This window comes from Cibotium barometz, chromosome 52 (genome assembly GCF_041138505.1).
Source record: "Cibotium barometz isolate CiBa-2024 chromosome 52, ASM4113850v1, whole genome shotgun sequence".
NCBI classification, from domain to species: domain Eukaryota; kingdom Viridiplantae; phylum Streptophyta; class Polypodiopsida; order Cyatheales; family Cibotiaceae; genus Cibotium; species Cibotium barometz.
Window position 1 is genome coordinate 9,667,401 of NC_141097.1, and position 8,058 is coordinate 9,675,458.

Consider the following 8,058-nt stretch of genomic DNA (forward strand, 5'->3'; position numbering starts at 1 on the left):
TCATCATAGAAAACATCAAACCCTTCAGTGATTTTTATCTCACCATCCTTGGTGATCACCTAATCAATCTAAATCCCATTTTCCTTCAATACTTTGATAGGCTGAATATGAATCTCCAAAACCTTTTCCTTGGTCGATGTGGGTGTATCATCCCAATAACCATGTGTATCATCATTATTACTTACATCATCATCAAGCCAAACTAGGTCATCATAAATTCATGACATACATTATCATTTTCCATGAATACACATTCATCATGTACTTTACCTTTAGGTGTCTTATTCTATGCACGCATTATCATGCATGTGATGAATGCCATCATCACCATGATCTTCATCACTCTCCCACAAAAGATCCCATAACTTAAAAGCATCCATGTGTATAAGGTGTTTGAACCAAGGCTTATGCGTGTGTGTGAATTACAACTTCTAGTGTGAGTAAGTTTTAAACCATCTCAGAAAGAAAAATACCCTCAATAGGGATTTTCTCTCCTTCACTACCATTTTCTAACTAAGATAGCCTTATCTTCACCAGTTGGCGCTCATTATGCCATGTTTTCTTCTTCTTCGCCTTCGCCTCTGGTCTATGAAACCATAAGATATTATTGCCTCTCCTTGGTGCTTTTAATACCATCATGAGGTACCTCTCCCTTTTCCAATGTCTAAGGTTCCTAGGTCTGCTTAACTCTGATGTTGGGTTCTCAAGTTCTCCTCTTGGCCTCTGGTCTACCTCCTTTATATTGGTCTAGACCTTGCTTGGCTAAGTGCTCCTGTTTTGCCAATGCTTAGCTTGGATCCCCCACACATGGCTGCTTCCTTTTCTTTAGATTTGCAGCATTAGGACATGTACTTAGCTAACCCACTTAGTTGTCTTGTACCACACCTATGGACAATATTTCCTCTTATTTTGCATTAATGTAGGAAGAACCAATGTTTATTAACACTTATCTACACTATCTCTTTTCTTCAATTGGTGGTTTTCTTGATCATTTCAAGAACATGAATGGGTTTCTATACAAGCTCTTGCCACTCTTTGTGGCATAACACATTTTCCTACCATTAGGCACACATAGCTTTCTTTTAAACCTTTTTTCCTACAAGATCTATCCCTCCCTTGGGCATAAAGGACCAGTTCCTACCTTCCCAATCAAGCATCAAATTTCTATAGATCTCAACACAAGTTGCCTACTCCCAAGGCATCCAAGACATAACAAAAAATTACAAGTAATGCTTACTAAACTGAAAAATGAATTATCAAACCAAATTTAAAGAATGTTGACTTTGTTGTAGACTCCTCTAAACTTTTTGCTATAGAAACCACCACCGCTTCTTCTTGTTGAAGTTGCTACACTCCTTGTAGTGTATAGAATCATAAACTACAAATTTCAACAGCACCGCTTCTTCTTGTTGAAGTTGCTACACTCCTTGTAGTGTATAGAATCATAAACTACAAATTTCAACAGCATAACCCAACTTAAACTACATTAGGCTAATCCTTACACTCATTTGCATACGTGGATACTTTTTCCATAACTTACACAAGCCTCTAGGAAGGCCGCCAATACCAAGTAGAAAATTTGGCGAAGAGGAAAAATTAGAGCTCACAAGCTCTTACACACACACATAATACGTAATGAATGGACACATCAAAATGGAGTGAGGAGGGAGAAAGATTGGACACAATGTGTGGCACACAAAAGACTTGATAGCATTACTAGATAACTCTCACCCAAGTGATGTGAGCACTCTCTCACCATACAATAATAGATAGAACACCTATATACAAAGATTAGGCTCATGCATGTGAGCCACGTGTCACAATGCTAGACACTCCTCTCTGCCTTCAAATATAAAAAATCAAATCCAAAACACTTCAAATACTTGTATTTCCTACATTTCAATAAATAAGTCCACCTTCTACACTTAAGTCCACCATGTGTCCACCAGCCATGTGTCACCAATGCTAGATACTCCTAATACCTTAGGATATAAAAAAATCAAATCCTTCGATTTCCTATATTTCAATAAATAAGTCCACCTTGTACACTTAACAAGTTAAATCTCACCAACTTGGTTGATGCTCTAGCCGCTCGGTTGATTGTCACTTTGTTGGGACAATCCTTGAAAGCATGATCGAATCCATACTTATAACATGTGCCTCTATATGGAATGACATTGGGGTTTGGCACTAGATTTGGGAGGAATAGAGTTGAGGTGCTTGTTGGATCCATGGTGGGGGGCTCTATGAGGACACTCAGCAACATAGTGCAGGCCCTTACAATGGAAACATTAAAGAGATGGCGTGCGTCACATGTTATTGAAGTCTCTCGCCCTTTGTTGCATCATAGCTTTAAACAAAGAGGAAAAGTCAATGGCTAGGGGATTCTCTAGATATCCATATGAATTATATTGCTTATATTACTCATAGCTCTCATGTTCAAAACTCTCAGTGTACTGGCAAGGTTACCGAGTGCTATTATATTGGTGTGGTTCCAAGAGGAACTGGTTGGGGTGATAATATCGGAGGTGGGTATGGAATTAATGTGTTTGTACATGCCTCTTGATATAGGGTTCCCAAAAATGGGCACTAGATTATGTGCCGAAGCATTTGGTATGGCACCAAGAGCATAGGTTGTGTTGAGTTTCCCTAAATCTAGCAATGGGTTATATCATGGTTCCCATGATGCTGGCATTGGCAATGAGCACAATATTGTTGTTGTCTAGGCCTCAGCACATTGGACACTCCTTGCTTGTATGGTTTTGATGATAGATTACCAAGGCTTATCTCTTCATGGGAATAGGTGTGGATGTCCTACTTAAGGTGCTGGATGTGGATGTCCTGCTGAAGGGTGCTAGCTGGGGATGGCCTTGAGGTTTCCCTTGAGGCTGGCCCTACCACTCAGCATTTTTTTGGCAATTCATCCATGCTTATGTCCTTGACTAGGAATCCATATGGTGTTAATGGGGCACCCTTAGCCGTTGAGGCTTTGGATTATGTGTTCCCTATCTCTTAGTTTGGGTGGACAAAATCTATATCCTTGTCTTGAAGATTGTCTACTAGTTCTATTACCTCGCACAATAACACTCAATGAAGATATAGTGTGATGGTCATGAAGACTCTTGCTCTTGAGACCAATCATGAATCGATCGATGAGCGATAAATCATCTAGTCTCTCACAAGGCTACATCATCACACATGTGGAGATACTTGGTTCTAGTAATATAGTCCCACATTGTTTCACCCTTCTCTTGCTCTTGAGACCAATCATGAATCGATCGATGAGCGATAAATCATCTAGTCTCTCACAAGGCTACATCATCACACATGTGGAGATACTTGGTTCTAGTAATATAGTCCCACATTGTTTCACCCTTCTCTTGCTTGAGGTTATAGATATGTGTAATGGTGCTTCATCAAGCTCCACTAGGTAAGAATTACATAATAAATGTATCTAAAGATATCCTAGTAGATGGCCTTTTCATGTGGGTTTAGAGACCTAAACCACTAGCCTACTTTTCCTTCAAGGTAAAGTCCAAATGAATAGATCTTGATGGGATCATCCATCCTTCCCATGGCCTCGCAAATTTGATCAAACTTCTCTACATACTTAATGAATCTGAAGTTCCATCAAATTTGTTCATCATCCTTGACATGTGGATTGACTATGGCTTACCTAACTCTAAGCCTCTAGGTATTACGACAAATCCCCTACCCATTTTAAATGCTATCCTAAGCATGCCTTCTACATATTCATGTGGTAGTGGAATATAAGGGAGTGGTTGCACAAAACCCTTTGTTTCAGGATTTAGGATTTCTTGCCCCATAGGGTTTGGCATTACGGTTTCCAACGGCACCCATCCTACATCGACCTGGCCTTCAAGTTACTAGCTCGTTGTGCAAAAACTGGGGACATGTTATTTAAATATCCTTGTGCATCCTTTGGTGTAAGGTATTAGCTCTTTTCGTGTTCCATATTCCTTGTCCAAACAGAGAAGAACTAAACTTGGTTGCATCGGATGAAGGTGCTTTTATAATGAGCCCCAAAGGAAGCTGAGACTCATGCTTGTATTGTGTGTGTGCTTGTTGTTGGGTGTATTAAGGAACACTTGTCTCTAATTAAAGAGAATGCGGGGGAGAGGGAAATCTTGAGCTCCTTGCAAGCAAACACACACATGTGAGAGAGCAAGAAACAAGAGAGAGATGGATGGCTGAATTATCTTCTATCTTCTTCTCTTCTCTATAAGTGTATTGAGGAACACTTGTCCTCCCTAATTAAAGATAAAATGGGGGAGAGGATGATCCTAAGCTCCTTGCAAGCAAACACACACACACAAGAGAGAGCAAGAAACAAAAGAGAGATGGATGGCTAAATTTTCTTCTATCTTCTTCTCTATAACCATTAACATAAAGAGATAAGATTACATACTATAAGGGAAAATAGTCTTCTACTATAACATATAATGGTCGATGCATAGTGTGAACCAACTACATGAGTTGGCGCTATAACTATGCCATAACTCTAGTATTCCAAATTGGTTGTCACCACACAGTCTATCATCCACTAGCAGCATATCAACCATAATCTCACCAACCTTGCCAGTGGCATAAGTGCGGAAGCTATAACCCTGGCGAGTCAACAATGTGCGCATGCAACACTAGTTGAGCTCAATATCTCAACACTCCTCCTCAAGCTCAACTCCACATACTACACTCCAAGTAAGCTCCTAAACCTATGGAGCTTCTTTGTGCCAAGTGCTTTCCTGAAGATGCCACCCACCTAATCCTCTGTGGTGCTGACATACCAGATCTACATCACATACTAAAATCTTATCCCTCATAAAGTGATAATGCACCTCAATGTGTTTCATCCTAGCATGATATACTGGGTTACTGGCCAATTTTATGATACTCATGTTGTCATAATAAATGATAACATCACTATCCCACAGGCTCACCCATATCATCATCAAAAAGCTTCTGAAATCAAGCTACCTCACAAGCTATCATAGCAGCGCCCCTGTACTCTACCTTCGTACTCCAACAAGGCAACTGTCAGTTGTTTCTTACTACTCCAACTCATAGCAGCACTCCCAAAGAAAACATAAAGCCGCTACTAGTAGATCTCCTATCTATGACATACTAGCCCAATCGGCATCTGTGTACCCATGTAGTTGTATCTTTGTAGTACTAGCCTCATAGAAAAGTATATAATCAACTGTGAACTTTATGTACGTAAATCCATCTAGCCACATTAAAGTGTAGCCTCTTGAGGACCTACATAAACTGAATCACAAGTCTAATAGCATAGCTCAAATCTTGCTTACTAATATTCATGTAGATCAAGCTACCCACTATGCGCTTGTACATAGTGCAATCCTCCAAAATCTCACATGTATCTCTGGAAAGCTTTATGTTCTGCTCCAATGGCACTCAAATAGGCTTACAGTGTGTCATACCACACTTGGACAAGCCATATTACCTATGTAACAACAAAATGCCATGAGGTGATCTCACCACCTCTATGCCCAAGAAATATCACAGCTCACCAAAACTCTTCATCTCAAACTTCTACTTTAAAAGTCTCTTGACATCATGTATGTCAACATCACTATCACCAATGATAATCAAGTCATCCACATAAATGACTAATCCCATGATCCCTCTATCTTCCTTTTTCACATAAAGTGCAAAATGTGCATTGGATATCTAAAATCCAATGGTGACAAGTTAATCCCTGATCTTGTTTAACCATGTTCTGGGTGCCTGCTTCAATCCATACAAGGCTTTGCATAACCTGCACACAACATCTGGGTGTGCATCATTCTCATAACCTAGTGGCTACATCATGTATACTTCTTCTTGCAAATCACCATGCAAAAAAGTGTTCTTTACATCCATCTGATATAAAAACCAGTCCTTCGCCTAGTAGCCATAGCAACGAAAACTCTCACGCTTGCATGCACGCAATGAAGATAAATGTCTCCTCATAGTCAATGCCATAGGTCTACACATAACCCCAATCTTTCCTTATACCTACTCACATTGATCCATCTACGTTATGCTTGACCTTATACACCCACTTACATCCAATTGCCTTCTTTTCCTTAGCGAAGGCACTAATTCCCATGTTGCGTTTGCATCCAATGCTACCATATCCTCATTCATGGCATCTTCTCATTTTTTATTTCCAAGTGCCTGCTCAAAATAAGTGGGCTCCAACTCATGTATTGTTTTAACCATGTAAACATAATGATGATGGGCTTTATATCCATCATATCTCAACTTGTCAATAGGGTATCTAACCCTCATAGACCTGTGTACACGTAGATCATTGCCAAGTGTCTTCAAAACAGCCCCAGTTCTCCTTGCATTAGGAGTAACGAGTGGCAGTTTCTCATCAAGGCTTTGCTCAGAGCCACTAGAGTCACCATCCACATATGAGTTACCTACTGATAAACTGAGCATAAAAGGTTAATCTACTTTTCTTTCCCCTCCAATGATACATGTATACCTACATCTATCCTCCTTAACTTGCATGACCATGGACTAACACTGGATCCACTATTAAAGGACTCTCCAAGTCCACTAAGCACCTGTGATTACTGCTCTAGGTGTGGGATAGCATCATTACTTCTTACATCTCCATCTTCTATTACCTTCACTGGTGCATACTCATCCCATCTCAAAGACATCTTTGCTTAATTATATCTCATGATGAGTAGCAAGGTTATAACATCTATAACCTTTCTTCTCCAAAGCATAACCAAAAATGAAGATGCATTTCTCTGCCTTTGGGTCCAACTTTGTTCTCACTTCATTGGGAGCATGCACATATGAAATGCACCCAAATATTTTCAAGTGAGGCACGTCTGGTTTTATACCTATAAACTTCTATTCATGCATCATACCATGAACAAGTGCAGTGGGGGTCCTATTTATAATGTCCATAGTAGTTGTTGCTACTGCCCAAAAATAATATGGCATATTCTTTTTAGAGAGCAAGGAATGTGCCACTTCTGCAATGTGTCTATTTTTCCTTTGCAACACCATTCTGTTTGCGGAGAGTACCTGCATGTAAACTGTCTCTTGATCCCTTGCTTTCTTAACAAATCATTAAACTCATTAGAGAAATACTCTCCCCCACCACATCTAATCTCAGCCATTTTATTTGCATACCTTTTTCCTTCTCAACCATCTCAACCAAGGCTTTAAATCTCTCAAAGTGAGAAAACACCTCACTTTTCTCAAAGTGAGAAAATACCTCACTTTTCTCTTTCATAAAATAAACCCACACTATCCTTGTGTAATCATCAGTGAATGTAACATATAATACATGCAATCTACAATTGTTGCATTCTTGGTCAGTCCCCATACATCCGAATGAATAACATCCAATGAGGGAAAGCATGTTTGGCCTACTTACCAAGCTGGCATGCTTCACATATTTTATGCATACCATTAACCTTAAACTTTGGAAAACCTGCAACAATATTTTGAGCTTGCATAGACTTCAGATGTTATATATTCACATGACCAATGCACTTGTGCCATATGTCAATATGTGTGATAACACTTGTTCCATGCACAAGCATGGCTGCCTCTACCTCAGGCATGTTCACATGCAAAGTAAACATCCTATCATTTCTATTACCCTTTGCAACCAAGCGACTGATTTTTGAACTCTTCCATAAAACATCCTTGTTGAGGATTAAACCTCACTTGCAGACCTGGCTCAACCATCTATCCAATAGAAACCAATTCTTTGTAATATTTAAAACATGAAGTACATATGCTAAGTACTTAATTTTTCCATCCTATATAGATAATAGCATTTTACCAACATGCGCAATGGGGGATGCACACAGTATCATCACCTATTTCTACATAACTTGGTTTTTTCATTTTCTACATGTCTATAAACCACTTACCATGTCTATAAACCACTTACCATGACTCGTCATGTGGTTAGAGGTACCAGAATCCACATACCAAACATCTCTAGGTCCTGATACATCTCATGTTTGTAAAACTAAGCTGCATCACAAAAAGCTGCTC